We start from the raw sequence: 24,984 nt of genomic DNA on the forward strand, positions 1-24,984 counted from the left end.
GGGACAAAGAGAGGGAAGGGGGGGGCACGTTGCTTTCTGAGCCGTTAATCTGGAGAGGAAAGTAGAAGCAGACCCTCTCATATGTGTCTCAGTGGAAAAGCCAATTATTTTCCCCTGGCCCCAGTCTTTCTTTCCTTTTACTCAACGACGCCCAAAGGAAGAAAGTAAATATGTCTAAGATGCGAGAGCATCAGAACTGCAGACCTTCTAGCACTCCTCCTCACAACAGAGTCAATTAACTGATGACATTTCTCCTGGGTTGTTGTCGTTAATTGAATTAAATGAGATAATATTGGTTGAGTACTTAGCACTGCGCCTGGAAATGTTTATTGCACAGAATTGCATCGGTAACGGGCAGCAACTCTTAGCGTCGTTGTTGCTGTTCTTAATTAGTTATTAATAACCCCCTTCCTTAGCACAGCACTTTGGGACTTCCTCCATTTTCCAACGCATTTCCTGATGACACCATCTGGGTCTCAGTTTTCCCGTCAGACAAATGGGGTTGACAGTGCAAACCACGTGAAGGTGTCAGGAGGCCATTCACACAGGGCTACGTGTGCGAGTGCATTGCAAACTCTGGAGGGATTTACAAGCATTGAGACTGTGTTGCTTTTTGCTGTCTGAGTGGAGAGGCAGAGGTAGCTCTGTCATAACTGTAGGGAGAGCCCAGAGTCTCATCCCATGGTGTGAAATGACTGCCTGGCTTTCCTCTTTTTGCCCAGACTTTTTTTGACTCAGGCGCACACGAGACCCAAGTAGACAAGGGGCATCGGTAGGGCGGAGAGGTCCCAACTCTGTCATTAGTGGAATAGCTGAAAGCACAGAGTTGGGCTTAACAGAATCTGGGTTTAAGCCTGAGCTCTGCCACTTCCTCAGACACATCACCCTCTCTCCTGGGTTAATCATGCCCCCTCCAAATTCATGTCGACCTGGAATCTCAGAATGTGACCTTACTTGGATATGACTTGGATAGTTGGGTCTTTGGAGATGTAATTGGTTGAGATGCGGTCATACTGGACTAGGGTGGGCCCTAAAGACATGTGTCCTCCTAAGAAGGCCGTGTGCAGATGCAGAGGAGATAGGAACACTCAGGGAAGAAGGAAGCAGAGACTGGAGCATGCAGCTACAAGCCAGGGAGTGCCCAGGATGGCTGGGAGCTCCCGGAAGCTGGCGGGGCCAAGCAAGGAAACTCTTCTAGAGCCTTCAGAGGGTGCTTGGCCCTGCAAACACCTCGATCTCAGACTTCTAGCCTCCAGACAAGGAATGCTAAGAATGACTGGGAGCTCCCAGAAGCTGGCGGAGGCCAGGAAGGAATCTCTTCAGAGGGTGACTGGCCCTGCAGACACCTTGATTTGGGTCTTCTGGCCTCCAGATCTGCAAGAGAACAAGTTTCTGTTATTTTAAAGCACGCAGTTGGTGGTAATTTGTTCCGGCAGCAACAGGAAATGAATACGCCCTCTCTAGGCCTTGGGTTCCTATAAAATGGGGACAAGATAATACAGGCTTGCATGTGGCTAGGTGGGTGCTGTGAGATGATCCATGTAAAGCTCTTAGAATGATGCTGGGCACATACGTGGTCGCCCAGTGATCATGCCTGGACACCCGACTCTGAGCAAGACGACCAGAGCTCCGCTGTGCCTCAGTCACAGGCCGCCAGCCTGGACGCAGAAGCCGCTGCGTGTCCACAGGATTGCAGGGATGGGCGAAGTGACAGTGCAGTAGCCGGACAGAGGCCCTGACGACCACCCAGCAACAGGACCTACTGTGCCCCAGGCACTTTGTACACATCGTCACACCGAACACCCAGAAAGCCCTTCAGTCGCAACGTCATTACACTACCTTCCTAATCTGTAAAATGGGAATAATGACATTACTACCTCACAGAGTCACGATTCGGGTTAACTAAGGAAACATAATGCCTTGCACATAAGTATTTAATAAGTGGGAATTACTGTTGGTAGTTAGATTATTATAATTATCTCTTTTTCACAGTTGAGAAAGTAAGGTGCAGAGAGGCAGAGTAACTCACCACAAGCTGCACAGCCATCAGGCACTGGACCTGGGACCTGGGCATAGGATTCTGACTCTGGCCTCTTGCTTCTCAGGCCGTCTCTGGAGAAGCGCCTTTTCTCCTGCTTGTAGCAAGGAGATGGGATGTTTGGGGTTGAGGGTGGGGTTTTCAGTTGAAAACCAAAGGTTCAGCTGATGGTGCATGAAATGCCAACCCTGTTTTTCGGGGTGTTGATGGAAAGGAAATCTGGTTTTGAGGCCAAGAACCCCATGTGGTGCTTCCTACTACAAGTTTGGTACAAACAGCTCAGTGGCAGAAGTTGCCCTGCAAGGCTGCCCGGCTAGTGGATATGAACCCCGCTGATACCCATGCATTTCTAATTCAGCACTGCGTCCCCAGAGGCTACCCCAGGGCCTGCAAAGACTGGGAGGGAGTCAGGCATTGTGCTGTGTGAATATTTGAGGTCAGGGGGTCGGAGCACATTCGGAGTCAGCTCTGCATTCAAATCCCATCTCTGCCCCTCCAACAGAGTTTGGGTCCGTATGCTTCACCTTCCTGAGCCTGTTGCCTCCTCTGCAAAATGGGAATATGGCCAGTGCTGGCCTATCTCAGGATAAATGCGTGGTAAGACAGAAAAGTGCCCTTAGTCGGTGGCCCCTGCAGAGGGGCTGTCATCATCGGGACGCGGTGGTGTTTGTGGAGTTGGAAAGCCTCACCCCAGGGCCAGGAAAACTCACACTCCCTGAGCCAGGGAGGGCCTCTGTCTCCAAACACATGTTCAGATCTTGTCTGTTGGAGCCAAGGGGTAGGTCTGTATGCAACCACCTGTGCACTGGCACAGTTGGGGTCTGCTCTCCACTCCCCTGCTTCATCCCCTGGAGGCTTGCAGAGTCCAGAGCTCACTCCCATCATCTGAAGCACCCCCATGTAAAGCGATGACCTGAGATCACCCACCCCCATGGAAACCCACGGGGGCAGCCTTACTCTAAGGGTGGTCTGCAGCACATCCCCTGGGAAGTAGTTAGAAATGCAGAATCTTGGACCTCATCCCAGACTTACTGAATCAGAATCTGCACTTTAACATGATCCCTGGTGACTCACGTATACACGTTGAAGTTTAAGAAGCACTGGGCTAGAGAATAAGAAGAAAGGAAAGGGTTAGGGAGAAAAGAACTGTGGAATTGAGTTTTTTAGTGATTTATGTACTTACTTGGTACTTATTGTGGTTTCACATCTGAAGGTCACACTCTACCCGAGACCCTTGAAAAACCTTTTGGCAGAGCCGTTCCTCACCAAGTGTCTGACAGCCTGCAATGTTCTTGAAATTAACACAGTGATATTAATAATGGTAGCAAACAGTCTTCGAGCCCTAACTCTGGGCCAGGCACTGTGCTAAGAGTTTTGGGAGCATTATATCATTTAATCCTCGTACCCACCTGGAGGGGTGGGTCTTATTAGTCTCCCTCATTTTACAGACTTGGAATCCAAAGTGACGTGGCTGGTTCAGAGTCACACAGCATGTCAGTTACAAGCTGGGCTTGGAACCAGGTCCTCCTGCCGCTAGGTCCCCCCCCCCCCCACCTGGCTGACCATCCTTATTTACTGGGAGGATGTCTCCAGTGTAATCCTTGGTCCAGCTTCTGCTCCTGCGTGAAATGCATCTGCTCACAAACCTTTCACCTGCTTTATTGTCATTGCTGCTACTATTGTTGTTTGTTTGTTTGTTTTGATTGTCCCCAGACCTTTCTTCAGGCTGTCCATCCTACCTCCCACTTACAGTGCCCTTTCTCAACATCCTCATCTGCATTAAAAATGGCAGATGAAAAGATATTAGAACCCTTGCTTTCTTCGTTTTTGAATCCACAGTGACTAAGTTGTTGCTGGTACATAATAGGCACCCAGGAGATGTTTGTTGAATTTAGTTCATGTCTTTAGCTGAATTATTATTTAGTTCGGGATCATTAGTTCATTATTACTTCACTAAACTATTTAGTTGAATTTAGTTTGTTGCATACATTCTTAATGAGGGCAATATTGAACCCAGTGGGACGAAGATTAGTTCTTGGGGTCCTGTGTATGTATAAAGCACAGACCTATATACAGTACATAAAGAGATATATAGTCTAGCTGCAGTATTAAATTTTCATGGAAAAAATGATCTTAAAACCCTGCTGGGATGGGTGATAATGAAAAAGAAAAGATTTGATAAACACAGGTTTATAATTTATTCAGAGTTATCCTTTTAAAGATCTAGAACACAAATAGAGTGCATAATTACGTAATTCACCAACATGAACCATGAGTAGAAAACTCATGGGAGACGTTCATCCTTCGTAGAGGTCAAGTAAATGCATCTGATAGTGTCCTTGAGGGACCACATTATGCTGAATAAATTAGCTTAAAATGTTTAAACCAATAAGGCTGGGTGCTGGCAAGGTTACTGTGACATTGGTAAGCAAGGATGTTTGTAATTTGAAAGACCCCTTAGGAAGGCAGTGTGGCAGTTTCGTTCAGCTAGAGCTGTAAAAGTCTTCATGCCCTTTGACCAAAGAATTCCATTCTGGGTCTGTGCTTGGCAGTGGATTTGATGGTAGCAGAAGTTGTATGCGTGAAGATGCTCATTAGCTAAAGCTAGCACTGGAAAAGGAAGAGAGGGAAGGAGGGAGATGTGTCCCCCCAAAATCAACACGTGATGAAGCATCTAGCAGAGTACTGAGCTGAGCACGTGGTAAATGCTCCAAAGGCAGTGGCTTCCCCTGGACCTCCCCTCCCAGCTAGCAGTCAGTTAGGAAGAATTGAGTATCTGTCCCATCTGCGGGGTTTTGGGAAAGAAGTACAATGTCGGGGGTCATAGGGAGGAAGGTCTGGAAGACAACCCCAGGAAAGCTAGAACCCTGGACAGCTGCCGAGGCAGGGGGACATCCTACATGGCTCTTTGTCGGTGGGTGTCTCCAGGCATGAATGTGAGGACTGTTTCCTGACCTCAGAATTCTTTTTTTCAATTGAAGTATAGTTGAGGACTTCCCTGGTAGTGCAGTGGTTAAGAATCCGCCTGCAAATGCGGGGGACACGGGTTCGATCCCTCATCTGGGAACATCCCACATGCCGCAGAGCAACTAAGCCCGTGTGCCACAACTACTGAGCCTGCGCTCTAGAGGCTGCAAGCCACAACTACTGAGCCCACGTGCCACAACTACTGAAGCCCGCGCGCCTAGAGCCCATGCTCCGCAACAAGAGAAGCCACAGCAATGAGAAGCCTGCGCACCGCAACGAAGAGTAGCCCCTGCTCTCTGCAACTAGAGAAAGCCCGCGTGCGGCGACGACGACCTAACGCAGCAAAAAAAAAGCATGCTTACAGAAGCATCAAAAGCAAAACATAACACACACACACACACAAAAAAAGTATAGTTGATTTACAATGTTGTGTTAATTTCTGCTGAACAGCAAAGTGATTCAGTTATACACACATATATATACACATTCTATTTTTATATTCTTTGCCATTATGGTTTATCATAGGATATCGAATATAGTTCTCTATGCCATACAGTAGGACCTTGGTGTTTATCCATTCTATATATAAAAGCATATATCTGCTTAACCCCAACCTCCCACTCCATCCCCCCAACACCCTCCCCCTCAGCAGTCTGCTTCTGTTTCATAGGTTCATTTGTGTCATACTTTAGATTCCACCTATAAGTGATATCATGTGGCATTTGTCTTTCTCTTTCTGACTTCACTTAGTATGATAATCTCTAGTTGCATCCATGTTGCTGCAAATGGCATTATTTCGTTCTTTTTTATGGCTGAGTAGTATTCCATTGTATATGTATACCACATCTTCTTTATCCATTCGTCTGTCGAGTCCTGTCCTCAGAATTCTACTACCTGGTCCCCCGAGCTCGTTGCTAGTGAGAAAGTCGGAGCTTCCAGTTTCTACAGTTAACTTGCATTGGTTAACTTGGGTTAAGGAACCAGCATGGGGTGTGCTGTGCAGACCAGTTCTGAAGAACACTTGAGAATTCTCTCCCACGGCCCATTTTCCTCTGGCCTAGGGATATGAAGGTATCATAAGGCATTGTCCATCTAAAGCCCAGGCATCTGCATTTTACAAACTTGCCCTTTGCTCCTCCTAAGAGTCTGGTTAATGCTTTAGGAAGTCTGTGCTAATCCCCTACAGCTTTCCCACGTGGGGAGGCCTGGAAGGCCTGGAGAGAGACCTGAAATCACCCTGATGGGTAAATGTCAGACAGCTTGACATTTCAACATCCTGGGTTGAAATACAGCAGTTGAGACCAGCTTGAGAAATCGCTCTTGACTACCAAGGATAACTTTTGCCAAGATAGTGGGGATTAGCCTTGTCTCTGTCTTTTCCAGGTAATTTCACAGTCAGTCTGGGCCCACAGTTGCTGGGAAAGGAGTCCTGGGGCTGTCACTTCCATGTCCGCCAATCGCCTGCACGAAGGCCCTTGCCAGATGCAGACGGGGGAGGGTGCCCTGTGGCAGGTGTCCAGGCACGCTCGCGGCGTTCATTCAGCACAAGGGCAGGCGCCGGGCTAGACACTGCAGTCCACTGAGAGCAAAAACAGACAGGGCCCCTGCCCTCACGGCGTCACATGACAAACAGTGATCACATAATTTAAAAATCATTGTAAAACGACATCTGTGGGAGCTGTAGGGGTATAAGTGCACATGAGAGGGGTTCAAGCTGGTCTGGGAGATTAAGGAAGGCATGATGACTCTGAAACCTCAAGGAGGATTAGGAGCGGGGGAGGGTGGGAAGGGGGGCAGGAGAGAGAGTTCCATGTGCAGAGGTCTGTCATCCTAGTCGTCCAGCTCCTGCCTCCCTGCTCGAGATCAAGACAGGAAAATAAAGGAGCGAAGAGAAGAATGGGGAGGAGAATGAACAGGTAGGTGGGCAGGAGGGAAATGAATGAGACTAGGTGAAGAGTGAGACGCAGATAGGCAGTGGGGTACTAAGGGATGAAAGGGGCGTGTGCAGGAAAGAAGAAACTAACAAAGACACATGGGGACAAGGAGATGAGCTAACAAGTGAACCAGCGAAGTGGATAAGAGGCCAGTTGAGTGAGGAGGGGACCAACACACGAATAGAAAACAGGCTTCTTCCATTCCAGCATTTCCCCACGGCCGGCATGGTCCAAAGGCTCCTTTTGAATGAACAGAATGTAGAAAACATGGAGGAGGTGCTCACAGCTCTCCCTGTGCCGTAGGGCAGAAGGTCTTGGGCTTGTCTGTGACACTGGGAGCTTTGAGAAACACACATGCCTTGTGCCACCCTGAAGATGCTGAGGTAGCGGGCTTGGGTGTGGCCGAGTCACAGGAGCTGGTAAAACCTCCCCAGGCGGCTCTCGGGTACCGCCGGGGAGGGGGCCGCTGCCCTAGGGCACCAGTTCTCAGAGTCTGGCCCCAGCATCACCGGGGACCTTATGAGAAATGCAGAATCTCCAACCCCTCCCGGACCGGCTGCAGCAGAAACTCTGGGAGCGGGACCCGGTAGTCTGGCTCTTAACAGGTCCTCTCAGGGAATCCTGATACCTGCTCAAGTCTGAGGTCCACTGCCAAGGAGGGAGCTTGTCACCTGCTGAGAGTCCTTCAAGGGCAAACATGCTCCTGGTGAAGGAAAGAGTCCAGACTCCTTAGCATGATTCTCAGGCCTCCGCCGTCTACGCCAGGAGTTCTCCAGGGGGGTGGAGAGCAGCTTTGCTCCCCAAAGGACGTATGGCGATGCCTGGTGAGATTTCTGGTTGTTACAACTTGTTTGGGGGCTGCTGCTGGCATCTCGTGGGTTGAGGCCAGGGATCCTGCTAATCGTCCTGTAATGCACTGGACAGTCCCCTGCCCCCATCCCCACCCCCACAAGGAATTTTCCTGCCCAAATGTCAGGAGTGCTGAGGTTGAGAAATCCCAATCTAGGTGAATACGTCTAGCAAGGCTCTAGCTTTAGAAGAGAGACGTCCAGTGTGAGTTGCTCTCTTCCCCATCTCATTCCTGTAAGCTCATAGACAGTGGACTCAAAAGGAACCCCAGAAAATCCCATTCAACTCTCTCCCTTTACAGGAGAGCAAAGAAGTCAGAGAACCAAAACGATTCCCCAGGGTCTCCCAGCACTCCCAGTTCCTATCCATTAATCCATTCCATGAATATTTATTGAGGATTTACTATGTGCAAAGTACTGTGTTGGCACAAAGGATATAATGGAAGACCAGACGGCGATGATTCCCGCCCTTGTGGAACTCACAGTAAATGGGGCATCAGTAAAATTATAAAGACTTCTTAACTTAAGATGGCCGGAGAAGGCCCTTCTGAGGAGGTGATGTTTCTGCTGAGATTTGAAGACGGCGGAGGGGCAGCCATGGGAAACGGGAACAGGGGGTGCCGAGGACCCACCATTTCCGTGACTCCAGCCCGCAAGGAGAGTCCGGTTTTTCCCCTGCAGTCTAGGTGTGTCTGCAGCTCCCTGATCTGGAGGGAGTGGAGGGAGTTGCTGGAACTCAGAGAACAGGCATTTAACTCCAGCCAGCATACAAAGACTTAGAGAAACCCCGGAGAGTTTATCACATCTAGGACCCTGATAGCATCTGTATTAGAAACGAGAGTCTGACCAGACTGCTTATGAAAGGTTAGCTTTAGTTCTTTCAGAATGAGTAGCTTATACCAACTCTAGCTGGCTTTATCAGCGGGCTCCTGCGAACCGACCGCCCCTCCCTCCATCAGGATGGCCGCCGCACAAGGACTCTTGGAATGCGTCTGTCGTTTCCAATTCAGTTGAGCTAAAAAGTCTTTTGTGAGCATCCACTCTGCCCCGGTCTGGGTGGAGAGCTGCGGGAGCGGGACTGGGAGAGAAGCAGCAGCCTCTGCCTTCGAGATACACACAGCCTCGTAGGAGAGTTAGATTCTTACATGTCCATTCATCTGACAGATCCTACCCAAGTGCAGGCCAGGCACTGAGGATGGAGAAGGGGAAGATGCAGTCTCTTAACTCACACGGCATGTGTCAGATGCACAGATGGTTACAGGACATTGTGAGAAGTGAATAGGGATGGGGGAGTCATTAAGCCAGCCCAAGAATCCAGAAAGGCTTCCTGGATTGAGAGTTCAAGAGGAGGAGTTAGCAGCTAACCAGGTGAACAGAGGGCAGAAGCGCCAGAATGAAGCAAGGCACGTAACACAGCATGTGTGATGATACTTTTTAAGAAGGTGTGTACTGTGTTATGACCTTTGCGTGAATTATCTCATTTATGCTACGACAGCCTTCTGATGTAGGTGCTACTACATTTTTTTTCTATTTTTTTAACATCTTTATTGGAGTATAATTGCTTTACAGTGGTGCGTTAGTTTCTGCTTTATATCTATTTTTAAATGAGGAAACGTGTACAAGGACATGACATACAGCTAGCAAATTGCAGAACTGGATCCCAGCCCAGGCAGTCTGACTGTTGGACCTATCTTCCTAACCACTATTCTTATACTCCATGTATCTAGAAATGTATATTTAATTCTGTATCACTGAATAGTTGAATCATAAAGGATCTGGGGTAGGGACCCAGGGGGAGTTGAGGCTGTAAATGCAGGCTTCGACTGGAATTGAAGGACCTTATACACAATGTTCGAAAGAGTCAAACCATATTTTGAGGCTAAAATCTGAAGGATTTTAGGCAGCAGAGGACTATGGTTGTATTTGAATTTTAGAAAACTCACCATGAAAGGAGGATCTTTTGGAGGGAAAGACTGGGGTGAGGGCCACCAGTGAGGAGGCCATAATAATCACCCAGGCACAAGGTGATGGTAGCTTGAGCCAGTGGGCATGGCTGGATGGGGATAGAGGAAGTGGTAAAGTTCGAACAATCACAAGACTTTGTGGTTGACTGAATATGGAGGGACCAGAAGTGGAAGACTTCCAGAATCCTGGCTTCTGTTAGGACTACCCCAATCGCGGAAGTGAGAAGAAAATTATATTTTCATCCCAAATGAGAGTAATAAAAGAGCACTGGGTTAGGATTAGCGTTAGAATATGAAGATGAAATTGGCTGGCACCGAGAGGCAGGATAACGATTACTATTTCCCTCTGTCCTTGACAGACTTGGAGAGTTGGGGAAGAACCTCCTGTGTCTACAGTAATGAGGTTCAAAATAGAGTTCAGCCTTGAAAGGCAGCCTGAGGTGCAGGTAAAGGCGAGGAACCCGGGGAATCACAGCTGCAAGACTCCTCTGCTCTCTCTGGCTTTCCTTCTTAACTCAGGTGGCAAAGCCTACCCAGGAAGAGCAGAAGCACAGATCATTAGGGAAAAGGCAAAAACTGAGTTCTAAGAATGGGACAGCAGGAGAGAGCGTGGCAGGAAAAGGGGTCGGGAGGGTAAAGGGGAGAGTGGACTTGGAGAGACACCCTGAAGTGTCTTAACACAGGTAGGAGGTCTTAAGGGCACAACGCCTTCAAGTCACTATCTGCTATAGGAGCTGCCCACTGTTTAGAGGAGGCGCCTGTTGTGGGGGGCGGGGGGTGGGTGGGTGGGGAGCTGCTGTCCTTTGTCCTGAAATATCAGTGTGCTCAGGGTACCAAAATACCTTCTAATTTTAGAGTACAGATCATGTCTCTCATCTCTCTCCCAGAGCTCATAGTTTCTCTCAACTTCTTGAAAAAAAAAAGGTTTTTGATCTCTGTGCTATTGAAGGAAAAAAACTGAGCCATGGCTTATGCATGACCGTGCAGGTATTTAATTTTATGAAGGTTTGATTATGCTTTGAACAATTCCAAGATGATTTCCCCCAACCCTGGGAACTTGGGTAGGGATCTTATCCCCCCGGCCCCCGCCCATATGCTGATTTGTCATCCTTAGGGATCTAAGTAGGGAATAAAAGATACACAGTGCAAAGATAAACATCAGTGTGGGGCAAGTATTTGGTGTATTCATAATAAACACTTGTTGTTGATTCTGCAAGGGATCAGGAAGCAGGGGGTGTGAAGTTGAATCAGGTCTCTGCCCTCATGAAATTTACAGTCTAAGGGGGAAGACAGACATTGAACAAGTAGCTACAGGTGGAACGGGTGTTACGTACAGGAGGTTAGAACCATGTGCCCACTAAGCATACGGCACTACTTGCTGTAAGAATACAGAGTTGGCCAAGACGAGGCCTCCTATTCTTTCAAAGAATATAGTTGAGGTGGTAGGGTAGACACAGACAAAACAACAAAAGCGATGGTTCAGACAGAATGGATACAGGTATTTCAGAGAAGTCAGTTTGGACTGGGGTGATTGGGGATGGCTGTGAGGAGGAGGTAGGGTTGATCAAGGAACAGCAGCAAAGGGGACCCCAAGATTTCAATCATGTGAGTGTGCCAGGGGTGGGGAAGTGGGAGCCTAAGTGGTCAGGAGTCAGAAGGAGATAATAGTGCAGAGGTTTGTTTGGTCCAGGACTGGAGGGTCTGAAAAGCCTAGGGACAGTATTTGGATTCTCATCTCCAGGGGGAGGGAGCTGGGTTGTACTGGGATGAAAGAGGAATTCCAGGAATAGTCATCTGGTGGCCAGGGCTAGAATGATGGACATTTTTTAGAAAGGAATCCATGACCCTCCTGAATTAGAAGGTAAATCTGAGGCTTCTGGATCGTTGTAGTAGATGTGAGCCTCAGCCACTGTCATCTCAGGCAATCTGTAGAAAGCCCTGGGGGGAAGGGAGGGAGAGATACGAATCCAGATGTGGGGGGGAGCCAGGATGAGGTATACAGATGCATCCATTCGTTTGTTTGTTCAAGTATTTATCCTCTTGTGTGTGCCCGCCTCAGAGCTGCTGCTAGTGCTAGTTTTGTAAAAATAGATATTGTTTCCACTCTCAGGCTTCTTTCCAAGGGGAGAGACAGATGTTGAGCAAGTAATTAGAAGCACGGGAGCTCAGGGAGCATGAAATGGGGACTGACCTAGTCTAAAAAGCTGCAGAGGTGATGTTTAAGCAAATAGCCTGAAATCTGAGTGAGAAAGGTAGCCCATGGAGACAGAGAGAACCAACGTGTTCAGAGTTTGAGGGGAGGTGGGGGTTGCCAAGACCCCAAAATGTGAAGCCCAAATTATTTATCATGACAATGCTCAGTCCCTAAAGAGAGACCAACTTGAGGTCACTAGAATTCCAAAGCAATCAGAAAGAAGAGGGGATGGTTTGAGCACAAGACAAAGAACTTTGGTTTCTTTTCAACCTACACAACGACTAATTTTGTATTGTAGAGCTTCCACAGGCATCTTCCCCTCTTCCCATAGACGTCCCCTGCTAGATTGACTACGATTCTGACTCAGATCTAACGCCACCTCCTCCAAGAAGCCTCCCAGGGCACCTACCCCTTGTTCCCCTAAACTCTTATGGGAAGGACTTGATACCACTCAGCACTTCCGTGCCCCCTGTGGTCTATACTGGGTGCCAGACACCACATTAGCCCTTCCCTTGATCTCATTCTCACAACCACAAGGGGGTGGATATTATTACCTGGATACCATGATCACTGTAGAGCCCTCAGGCCTGGATTCAAAGTCCAGCTCCACTGCTTGTGGTGGAACCTGGGGCTGGTGCCTTCTCCTCTCTGAGCCTCGTGGGCTTCATCTATAACAAAAGGCTGGCAGTAGTAGGCTCTACCTGCCAGGGCAGGCGTGAGGGTCAGTGGAGACAGGCACGGGACTCACTTAGCACAGTGTCTACCTATCCCTGTGTCCGTGTCATCAGAGGAGGAACCAAGACTCAGATAAATGAAATAAAGTATCCAAAGTCACTTGGTGAGTAAGTGGCAGCCTCTGGATTTGAACACCAGTGTCTCTGACTCCAGAAGACCCTTTCTCTCCATCCTGCCACGTGCGTTTGTTGAAATCCTTTCACTCTCATAAACTGCATGTAAGGAACACTGCGTGCTCAGCTCCGCACAAACATTATCTCCCGTGTTCTTCCAACAGCCAACTGAGATAACCATTTCCCCTTTCTGCAGTGACCTACATAACAAACCCGATCTTCCTCCCAGCACTAGTCCTCCTTCAGCATCTTCCTTCTTGGGGATCCACCAGCCCGGGCATCATCCTTGTCACCTTTCCCTCTTTCAGTCCTTCCCCTCTCTACATCCAATCCAGTCCCAAGACCTCTTGACTCTAAGAAGACCTATCTTAAATTTAATTCCCCTTTCAGCCTCCACTGCTAGCCAGACCTCATCATCTTTCACCTGGATCGGTCTCTTTGCTTTTACCCCTGCCCCATCTCCAAGCTCCAGCCAGAAAGTAGAGTGGTCTTTGTAAATCTAGTTATGTCGCCTCTATGCCACGTGTTTAAAACCCCCCATTGCTCTTGAGTAACACCAAACCCTTCAACATAGACAGCTGAGATGACCTTTGGCCATCTCTCAGATCAAGGATTCCCATCACAAAGTTTACTGCTAGTAGCCCAAAGAATAAACCCAGGGTCATCTCATTTCGGGATTCTTGGCAGACTCTGAGGCTGCATTTGCTAGAACAGCACTGAGGGGGAGGATGTTAATATTCGGTGACTTCGAGGGCACAGAGGTTGACAACAGAGCATAGACTTTCTCAGGGCTCCCTGGGAGGAGCCACAGGGAGCGAGCGGGAAGGGTAGTTACCTTGGAGTTGGGCTCCTGAGTTTGTGTCCTAATCTTGTCACTTTCCAGCTGTGTGACCTTGGGTAAGTCATGTCACTTCTCTGAGCTTCAGTTCTGTTTACTACACAAATACAAATGAGGAAGATGAATGAGGCAAGCTCTGCAATCTGTGGAGTTTTAACAGTAAAACAGAGCATTAGACTGAACCACGTGAAATTGCCAATATTTTACCTTTTTCTTCTTTTCACGACTAAAATGGTGATTTCACATATCCACACTTCAAACCAGAGGCTGGCAAACTTTTCCTGTCAAGAGCCAGATAGTAAATATTTGAGGCTTTGCTGGCCGTTTAGTCTCTGAGACAATTATTCAACTCTGCCATAACAGCGTAAAAGCAACCATAGACTCTATGTGAAAGAGAAGACATTGCCGTGTTTCCATAAAGCTATTTACCATAACAGATGGTGAGCCACGTTTGGCTCATGGGCTGTGGTTTGCCTACCTCTGCATGGGTTTCCCTTTGCCAGTGATAGTTTCTAATGTGCAATTTGCACAGAGGAGCTGTGAGTGCCTAGCAGGGTGTTCGGTGAGCAGCTTATGTAGGTTCATTTCCTTCCTGGTACCATCTTGCCAAGAAAGGCAATTTAGAAAGAACTGCCATGTGCACTCGTATTGCGCTAGATGTGTTTTTAGGGTTGGAGGAATCATATAGGACCATGCATCACTGACCCCCTCCTCCACTTAGCCCCTACTCTCAATGACGTCATAGGCAGTGCTGCAGGACCACAGGTCTCACTCTCTGGAAGATCCTTCCCGTGGAAACACACTAGAGGAGGTGAGGAAGGCGTAGTTGGGGCAAGTTTCCTTAAATTTGCATCGTGTGCACGTCTCTGGTTGACCGGAGCCTTAGGCTCCTCACCCTTCCAGTCCCCTGGAAAAGTCCTCTGAGCCGGACACAGATTCACATCTGCTTTGTGCGAGCAGAGCCTCGTGCATGCAAGTTCTGAGCTGGGAAGGAAATGAATGCTTCCACCAAATTAGGCCAAGTAATACCTGTTTTCTCTAGTGGGAAATTATTTAAATAGCATCGAAACCAATTTCCGTGCCATTAAGTATTCTGGTCTGTGTTTTAACTGAGACGATTACATATTCCCCAAAAAAGAGAAGAGCTATTTGAAGAATTGTGTCTTTTCTCTCTCACTCTCCCTGGAACTGACAAGGATAGCACCGCGGAGAGCGGCAGACTGCAGGTTAGCCTGTTTCTGTTCCTGTTCATCTCCTTTAGCACTAACCTGGTTTATTATGTTTCTTTTAGAAATAAAAATGGAGCTCTGAGAGGCACCCAGGGCTCTGGGAACTCTGTGTTCTTCAAATAGAATAAACCAGGTCATTCTCTCTTCTCCTCCTTAAGGAATTGGGTTTTTGATATTCTAAGTGGTAGATGTCCCAGTAGCTGGCAGGTATGTTTGGTCAAAGGGGACAGAGGGATGAGGGTCATTCCCAACCTCGGCTGCTCCCTGGCCCTGCCCCTATTCAGTAAACATTTCAGGTGCATCTTCTAGGTTCCAGGCTTTCAGTCAGGCTCCCTGAAGTAGCTCCCTGTCTGGTGGGGGAGATGTGCCTGAAAACAGATCATTAAAATGCAGCATTCTAAGAGCAGGAATAGAAACCAGAGCCCTGGTAAGTGTTCCCATAGCTCTCATCCTGGCGGCAGTTAATTTTCTGTGTCATTCTTTGTTTCACATCTGTCTTTCCTTCTAGACTTTCAGCTCCAGGAGGTCAGAGACCAAATCAGTTCTGTTTCCACTGTGTCCCCAGTGCGGAGAATGGCAGGCACAGAGCAGGGACTCAGTTAAATTAAATGAATAAAGGAAGGAAGGAAGGCAAACAGGCGGGCCAGCTGGTGCAGGAGAACAGGGCAAGGAGCACCTGTGTCTTCCAAACAGATGTAAAGAGGGCTCTACAGAGAGATGACATCAGAGCCAAGACATTTAAGTTGGAGTAGAGGTTTACCAGATGGCCAAGAAGTGGGAAGGTATTTCTAACAGAGGGGATAATGTGTAAGAAGTTATAACAGTATACAGATCTTTCTCGACTTAGGTTGGGGTCATATCCCAATATACCCATTGTAGGTTGAAAATATCATAAGTTTAAATGCATTTAATACCCCAACCTACGAAACATCATAGTTTAGCCTACCTTAAATGTGCTCAGAACACTTAACATTTGCCTAGAGTTGGGCAAAATCATCTAACACAAAGCCTGTTTTATAATTGTTGAATATTTCACGTAAGTTATTGAATACTCTACTGAAAGTGAAATCGAGATGGCTGTATGGATACTAAGTGGTCGTAAGTGTATTGGTTGTTTATCCTTGTGATCGTGTGGCTGACTGGGAGCTATGGCTTGCTGCCACTGCCCAGCATCATGAGAGAGGATTGGACCACGTATTGCTAGCCTGGGAAAAGATCCACATTCAAAGTATAGTTCCTACTGAACATGTATCGCTTTTACACCATCGTAAAGTACAGAAATCTTAAGTCGAACCGTTGTAAGTTGGGAACCGTCTGTAATGAAATCAAGAGCTAACATTTATTGAGGGTCTACTATTTGCTAAGCTTTTCACATACATCTGCTCATTTAACTCTCACAACTACCCTGTGAGGTGGTGCTCTTATACCCATTTCATAGGTAAAGAGACTGAGGTCATGGAGGTTAACTCTGTCAGCTCACACTGCTAGGAAATGTCAAAAATACGACTCAGTGATTCATTGACTCCAGGCTTAGTTGTAAACACTGTATTTTACTGCCTGCCCTTCCAAAACATGGGTTTGGGGAAATATCAAGGAGTTGGAAATGGCTGTAGGGTGAGTGCTTGGAGGATAGGACATGAGGCTGGCCAGGTAGCCAAGAACCTTTCCAGGAAAAGCCTTTTGTACTTCTCTATAGATTACTGTTTCCCAGCCTGGAATTCTGTGGAAGCCTATTTTACGAGACATAAATAGTGAGATGTGGATAAAGGCAAGAGTGGGAGGGGGATTCATATGCAGATGGTTTGGGAAACGTGATTTAAGTCAAGCTGGACACATTTTCTGTTTGCCGCAGGACTTGCTAGAGCCTTTACCAGGAAAGTGGGCATTGTCCAAGAGGAGGAGAAGCATCTCTGAACTTACTTTTGTGGCACACCTCTCTGTAGCCGCCAGAATTTGGGGATGGCTGACATAGATGCCAGAGGTCCATGGAGGGGGGTTTCAGGGAGGGGAAGGTGTGGTCAGATCAAAGAGGGTCACCAGGACTGCAGGGAAGGTGCCTGGAGAACGGAAGGGGCAGGAATTAGATTTGGAGGCTCTGCTGAATTCAAGACCCTTCCAGCCAGGACGTGAGTGAAGACCATCAGGGCCGCTGGCTTGCATCTGGCCTGGTGGCATCAGAGCGGGGCTTTTACGCACAGTGGGTCCAGCGGGGAAGAAACTGAATTCACACCCATGGCGTTATCCACACAAAGCCATGTTGCTTCTGTGCAGAACAGTGGGCTGGCTTTTCAGGGTAATTTAATGGCTGTGGCACATTGCCTGGGCCGTCAATTAAATTCCAATCTGGTTTCCTTCCAAAACATTCTCTGCCTTGGGAGTTCCTTTTTAATGTGGAGCAACTCTGGCTGATGAGGTGGGAAGAGGGAGTGGCCGAAATGCACAACAGTTTTGCCTTTCATAAAGCCAGACTCAGATCTTGTCTCGCCTTCCAAAAGAGGTCACCCAGCATTAACAGAAAATTAGGCATAATTAGATCACAGGACACGTTTAAAGTGGTATGAAGAGTCTCATCTAGCCTAATCGCTCTACGCCTGTCCTACCTAAGTGGAAACTGAGGCCCAGCGGGGAGGGGGCGGGTAGCGCGGCCAAGGTCATGCAACGATTAAATAAGCTGTCTAACCTGGTCTCCCAGAATTTACTTTTTCTTCATTACAGTCCATGCTCACTGCGGCAACTAGAGGGATCCAGAGCCCAAACTCTCCAGAAGCATCTCAGTGAACTTCACATCTGGGTGGGACAAAGTAGGGGACGTAGGTCCAGGTTCTCCACGTCGGCATTACTGACGTTTAGGCTGGATGTTTCTTGGAGGTGGGGCTGTCCTGTGCACTGCAGGGTGCCGAGCAGTATCCCGGCCCTTACTCACTAGGTGCCAGTGACTCTCCCCACCCCAGCTGTGACAATCAAAAATGTATCCAGACTTTACTAGCTGTCCCCTAGGGGGCATAATCACCCCCAGCTGAGAACCACCAGCCTCGGGCAAATCCCAGAGAGCATGGTGTGTTGGAAGGAAAGTAAGGGAATCAACGCTGGCTGCTTTGCGTACTGGTAGTAAGGCCTTTGGCACAGCCCTTTACATATCTGAGCCTCAGTTTCCTCCTCTGTAAAATGGGAAGGACAATTTCTTTGCGCAAGATTGTTCTAGGGCCAAAGAGGACAATGGATGTGAATTTGCAGTGTACATGATAAAGTGCTTAACTGTAACACAGTTAAATGCAGTTTTACTGGTGTGATGACATGGTTGTGGGGATATTATGGGATGTAAGTTTCTCCATGCCCAGAATTCCCAAAGGCAATGATTCTTTTTCTTTTTAATTGGAATATAGTTGATTAATGATGTTGTGTTAGTTTCTGCTGTACAGCAAAGTGAATCAGTCATACATATACATATATCCACTCTTTTTTAGATTCTTTCCTCATATAGGCCATTACAGAGTATTGAGTAGAGTTCCCTGTGCTATTCAGTAGGTCCTTATTAGTTATCTATTTTATATATAGTAGTGTGTATGTTGTCAATCGCAATCTCCCAGTTTATCCCTCCTCCCACCTTATCCACGGTAACCGTAAGTTTGTTTTCTACATCTGTAACTCTATTTCTGTTTTGTAAATAAATTCATTTGTACCATTTTTTTAGATTCCACATATAAGCGATATCATATGGTATTTGTCCTTCTCTGTCTGATTTACTTCATTCAGTATGAAAATCTCTAGGTCCATCCATGTTGCTGCAAATGGCATTATTATGTTTTATGGCTGAGTAATATTCCATTGAATATATGTCCAAAGGCAATGATTCTTAAACATCAATGAGCATGTGGCTCATCTGGGGACTTGGTAAAAGTGCAGACTCCTTTTGGTCCCACCCCTCAAAAAAATTCTGGTTTACTGGGTCTGAGATGAACCCAGGAATCTGCATTTTAAAAAATCAGCCCAGGAGATTCTGGTGCAAGTGATCTTTGGAGAAACACTGGTCTCAGAGAAGGCAATGCCCAGGGCTGTCTGGCAGAGGATCGAGAACTTTAATGAAGGCATAAAAGTGTGGGGAGGTGCGGCCGACACTGTCCCAAGGTCAGCATTGGAACCCCAGCCTCCTAGTTTGGAGATGTAAGTATTCATTGTGTTTTCTGTGTCCCTTTGGAAGACAGAGTTTAACCTCCGTCTCCAACCTGCCAGCCCCTGCCACTGACTACATTTTTCATTTGCTACTTATACAGCGTGACCGCCTCCCAAACCTATTTTGATACTAACATCACCCAGTCTCTGATCAAAAATTATGGTAAAACATTGTCTTATCATGAGGCTAATAAAGCATGCTATCCTGCTTGTCGCAGAAGCTGCCTTACAGATGCTGTTTGCTATCCGCCAGGGTCCTGCATTAATCTCCCTTCCACTCGGCTACAAGGAATAGAGTCTACCGTGGGAAGATCAGTATTGTATTATTTCACCCACCAGTGTCGTTCCATTGGTGGCCAATGAGTTGTCAGTCCTGTGTTACAAGCCTAGTACACAAAGGAAGAGAGGGGGGAGAGGCCTTCCAAGGAGGAGAAGGATGCCATCAGGAAGGACAGCCCTGGGAAGGTGTCAGAGAGCCAAGAACACAGGAAGTCCTTAAAAATACTTGCCCTAGAGTTGGACGAACCCATGGACAGTGCTAAGCCTGTGTTCAGAAGCTTCAGGATAATAATTTCATTTTTCTGAACCTCGGTTTCCTTGTCTATAAAATGGACAAAACACAGGACCTGACACAGAAGGATTAAGTAAGATAATGCATGGTGGCGTGTTGAGCCCAGTTCTTGGTACATAGTAAAGGTTCAATTATTATTAATGAGATGTTGTTATTATTGTCATTGTTGTCATCTTCATTACTTCCTGGGTAACACTGGATAAATCACTTTTCCTCCCCAGCCTCACTTTCTCCAAGGAAAAAATAAGGATTCCTTTGCCTCTATAAGAAAACAACACAGTAGTAGCAAAAGCAAGAGGCTTAAGTTGTAATCGCAGATGCGGCAGAGATTTTGGAAACACATGTTGGTGCTGATGGTTGTGATGTGTGTGTGCGCTTCTCCGTGTCAGGGAGTTAAGAATTCCTGGTGGAAGAACGACACCAGCAAAGACAAGGTGGCAAAAAAAGTAAGAGGCAAGTGTGCCGAATAGAAACTGTGGATGTCTCCAGTGCCCTGACGAGGGAAGATGTGGATTAAGACCTCTTGGAGATTTAAATTCAGACCATTGCAAATTGCCCAGTTTCATCTTCGTACCCATCTCTTCTTCATTCAAGAGGAGGTCAAGTTGGTACATAGGGGGTGCATTGCCTCCAGCGTAAAGCCTGATTGCCTAAGGCTGGCTCACATGGAGAGGCCCTCCCTGGTGTCTCCCGGACGCTTGCAACTCCTCCCATGCCTGGACCCCTGCCCCCTGCCTTCCTGCCCCTCTACATGGGCAGCTGTCTTGAAACCTCATTACAGGCGAGCCCCAGCCCCCTGGATTCATTTTATGCTTATTTAAAGAGGGAGCTGCAAGAAGCAATCGCCATTCAAGGGTATAATGAAATGTCCACTAATGGCCCAGCCCACCAAAATGAGGAGGAAGCGTGGCCAGCCAGCCCTTGGAAAATGGAAATTGATATTGCGGTAATGTCCGGTTGGCCTCTCTGGATGTGCTATTGTGTCAGGTTTTTATCCAAACCATTCATTTGGTGCTTAGCATGTGCTTTTGTTCCCAAGTCATGGAAGGATAGGAACAACAGAACAGCAATAAAAATAGTCATTATTAGTAGTATTTCTATAAACAACATTAGGTTTCTGTTGGTCTTCTACTTACAGCGTCATAGGAAAGCAGCTAAATAATTTTTTCATCAAAGTTGAAAGACTTGGACTAAATCTTTGGCAGTATCTACTAAAGATGAACATGCCATACTGTGCAACTAGCATTCCGCTGGGAATATACCCAGCAGTAATGGGTATACATGTGCACCAAAAAAAACATGTAATACAATGTTCATGGTTGTACAGCTCATAATAGCCAAGGTCTGGAAGCAACTCAAATGTCCAACGGCAGTAGCATGGATAATGTATGGTATAGTCACAAAATGGAATACTATGCAGCAATAAAAAAGGAATGAACTACCACTATAAGCGATGACGTGGATAAATATAATGAGTGGAAGAAGCTGGTTACAAAAGAGGACATGTTGCATAATTACCCAATGACTTCGTGAACAGGCAAAACTAATCTTCCACAATAGAAGGCAAAATTGGGCTTACCTTGAGGGGGGGTGTGACCAGAAGATACCATATGTACTGGCAGTGTTTTGCACCCTGATCTGGTTGCTAGCTGTGCAGGTGTGTCCAGCTTGAGAAAGTTCATTGAGTAGACTTTTCTATGCATAGGTTACACTTCAAGTAAAGTTTATGAAAAGGATGAAAAAATAGGTTTGGGACCAAGAGACTCAAAATACGGTCTGCATGACCATCCTCACTGAGTGTTGGGCACAGAGACTCGAGCTCTCACCCAATTCTCTTATCACTTGGTGAGTCTCCATCCGGGTATCTTATGCCAAGTGGGAGATTCAGACTGTCCGGGCAGAGGTCAGGGACAAACCTCAGGTCACCCTTTGCTCCTGATCCCATAGCCTCAGACAGATGTGGGTGCTTTGAAAGGAAAAGCAGAGGCTCTGGAGTTAGCTCTCCTCCCTTTCATTTCCACCAGCTCTGAGAAGAAAGACTGCTTCCAACATATTGTATACCTCCTTCCACATCTCTGAGCACAGTGCCTGGCACCCAGTGGGTTCTTGGGGAGTTTGTTGAATGACTGTATGAGGGTATGGATGAATGAACAAATTGCTACTGTGAAAATTAAATAAGATAATGTACCTAGAATGCTTTAAACAGGACCTGAAATGGAAGAGAGCTAGAAGTTAAGGGGCTCATAGGTCACAGAGTCCTGGTTTTGAATCCCTGCTCTACCACCCTCTCCCAGCGTGTTCTTGGGTGAGTGAATTTCCCTCTCTGAACCTCAGTTTTCCTCAGCAAAATGGGGAGACTAACAGCCCCCTTATTGCAGAGTAGTTCTAAGGATTAAATGATACAGTGCATATGAAACACAGCACATCATAAGCTTCCAAAAGTGGCGGCCATTACTGTCATTAGGTGAAAATTAGGAGTGGTACTGTGAATGAAGCTGAGGTCATTGTTCATGAAAAGGAGAGACTGGCATCTGTCCTCCTTCATCTCTCTGCATCCATCTCTCTTTCCCTGTGTCACAAGCCCCACATGTGCTGAGCCAACCTTGGCAGAGTTGGCTGCTGAGTGAATAAAAGGCGTCTTCCCCCCGCCACCCCAGGGAGATGGCCCGGCGCCAGTGTGTGCAGGCACAGGGCCTGTGAAGGGGGCCAGGTGGGCGCCAGGGCACTGAGGCTCTCTGTGCAGTCTCCGCCAGGCTCGGGGGCTGACAGTGGCCACTCTGAGGACCATCAAATCCACCCACTCTGGCGCTTCCCCCAAGCCCCGAGCCCACCACCTGCCCAGCGGGTGGGCCTGGGAGTGAAGGGAGGCTCTGTGCACTGCCTCGGCCTCAGGCCCATGCACACCCGAGGCATTGTTCTTGTTGGCTGCAAGAGCTCATTAGGCTCTGGACAGAGGCTGGCTGGACTCCAAGAGGCAGACATCAAGGCTCAGGAGTTAGAGAATGGAGGAGCCTAGAGCTTGGCATTGGATGGTGCCAACCCACTCCCCAGGATGCACTGAGCTCATCTGCCTGGAGAGAACCTTGACCTGTGTGAGGCTGAGGGTAGAGGTGATGTGTTGTGCATCCCTGTATCCCCCCCAACACACAGTGTGTGCTCAATACCTCATGATGGGTTGGGATGGGATGGAATGGACTGAATTGGAGTGGGGTGGAATAGGATGGGTGAGATGAGATGAGATGGAATGGGATAGGATGAGAGGGATGGGATGGGTAAGATGGGAGGGGATGGAATGATATAGGATGGGTAGGATAGGATAGAATAGAATAGAATGGAATGGCTTCTCCTATTCCCAGCCCAAGTCCCTGTTGAAATTGACCTGGAAGGTAGCAGGTGTGGACCTGGCATGGACAAAGGCACCTGAAAGAGAGCAGGGGAGAGACGGGGGATAAGTAGAAACTATTTCTTCCTCCAAGCCACAGAATTCTCAACCATGGCCCCCAAAGATAAATTGTCCCTTAAAATCACCTATCTCTAAGACATCAGATCTGGAAGGGATATGAGAGACCATCCTTCCAAGTGCTTTACAAAGTATGTTCAAATCTCAGCCCCACCAGCTACTAGTTGTGTTGCTTTCAGCAAGTAAACCAAACCTCTTTGAGTCTCAGTTTTCTCATCTGTAAAAGGAGGGTGGGTGGGTAATGATGCCGAAACGTGGCCTCTGTGCACTGGTGCCAAATTGAATCTTGGAGACAAAGTTTTGGGTGGAATAGAAAAGAATAGCTTTGTTGCTTTGCCAGGCAAAGGGGGACACAGCAGGCTCCTGCCCTCAAAACTGTGTGTCCCAACCCAGGGGAATTTGGTGGAGTTTTATATCAATTGTTCAAGGGTGAGTTGCTGTTAGGGATCAGGGTGTGTGCAGGGCCTGTATTCCTTTAACCTGGCCTCAGGTGGTCTCCTGATGCACTTCTCTGGAATGAAGAATGCTTCATCAAGTAGTTAGCATCTTCCGTTTGTTGGGGGTTTTATTTCTGCAGAAAAACTCAAAGATATTGTTCTGTGTATCCCTTGAGGTGGAACCAGGACCTGCCCCAAGGCTGCACTATTGTTTCTTGACTGCTCTTCCCTTGTCTCCATGTCCCCTCCCTTCCCTGATTAGCAACTGCTTGAACCTGCCCTTTGGAACTCAGGGAAGGTCATGGAGGCTGAAGCCCATTTCCTACAAACAGGAAACAGGGGACACAGAAAGGCTTCCATGCCCAGGAGCCCCACAGGGTCTTGCTAGGTTTCAGTAATAACATTACCTACGTCCCAAGGGTGTTGAGAAGAGTAGGTGAAATGATCCAGGTAACAGCATGGATGTAAAGGACCTGGCATGTACTACTAGGCACTTACCACCTTTAGCTTGCGTCGTCTCCTCACCATCATCACCAAAGGGATAAGGAAGAAGTTTAGGGGGCAGCTCTCATACTGCCACCCCCACTCCTGATTCAATCCATGAGGTCCCTTTTCTGGCTGATTATGGGGGTTCAGTCATCCCCAAGACAACCCTCAGGTTCAATAATTTGCTAGAAGGACTCATGGAACTCAGAAAAGCTATCATATCCAGAGTTCTGGTTAATTACAGTGAAAGGATACGGACTAAAATCAGCAAAGGAAAAAGGCGCAGAGGGTGGAGATCAAGAGAGCCCAGGCACAAGCTCCCAGATGTCCTCTACCAGTGGAGTCGCGCACACAGTGCTTACTTCCAGAAACACCGTTATGCAACACCCAGAGTATTATCAACCACCAAAGTTCACCTGAGCCTTGGTATCCAGGCATTTTATTGGGGGTTGATCACTTAGGTGTGACTGACCATCCTTGCGGCCGATCTTAGTATCCAGCCCCAAGGCCCCCACCATAAATCACATTGGTAGCATAGAGTACACGGTGAGGCCCAAAGCCCCCAGCTAAACAAATATGCTCTTATCAGGCAGGATATTCCAAGGGCTTAAAGGTTACGTCCCAGGAACCAGGGGCAAGGGCCAAACCTTTCTTTGGAATGTGCAGAGTATGGACAACCTAGACTGGCTGAGTTAATCCTTTACTGCACAGTTATACATTGTCATTCCTCTTAAGGTTTTATTTGAAGAAATGATTCCATTAAACAGGGGATAAAATTGAGGCCCAGAGATGAGAGTAGGTTTACCGAAGGCCATAGGGTGAGTTGACAAGGCACCCTGACCTTCCTAATCCAGAGCTTTTTCCTTTGCAACACAGGCCTCAGTTTGCCCACCTGTGAAATGGGAATGCTGGGGCATCTTCCCTGCCTCTTTAGGTTCTGCCTTTGTAGAAGCCATTCTCCCACTTTTCTCTGTAGTCCAGGCCTTAGGAAGAGCAACCA

The 24,984-nt window shown here is 47.5% G+C and overlaps 1 protein-coding gene and 1 long non-coding RNA gene across 5 annotated transcripts in view; one reads left to right on the forward strand and one right to left on the reverse strand.

The window, feature by feature from the left end:
* SEZ6L (seizure related 6 homolog like) overlaps positions 1–24,984 on the forward strand; it is a 199,751-nt gene that overhangs the window by 83,288 nt on the left and 91,479 nt on the right. The gene's annotated exons all lie outside the window — the stretch shown is intronic.
* LOC141276155 (uncharacterized) overlaps positions 1–24,984 on the reverse strand; it is a 41,815-nt gene that overhangs the window by 4,776 nt on the left and 12,055 nt on the right. The window contains exons 2-4 of the long non-coding RNA XR_012325237.1: positions 13,839–13,912; positions 13,629–13,728; positions 3,071–3,143 (exon numbers count right to left, since the gene is read on the reverse strand). This is a non-coding gene — a long non-coding RNA (uncharacterized lncRNA). The remainder of the gene's footprint in view (positions 1–3,070; positions 3,144–13,628; positions 13,729–13,838; positions 13,913–24,984) is intronic.

Source organism: Tursiops truncatus, chromosome 13 (genome assembly GCF_011762595.2).
Source record: "Tursiops truncatus isolate mTurTru1 chromosome 13, mTurTru1.mat.Y, whole genome shotgun sequence".
Lineage (NCBI taxonomy): Eukaryota > Metazoa > Chordata > Mammalia > Artiodactyla > Delphinidae > Tursiops > Tursiops truncatus.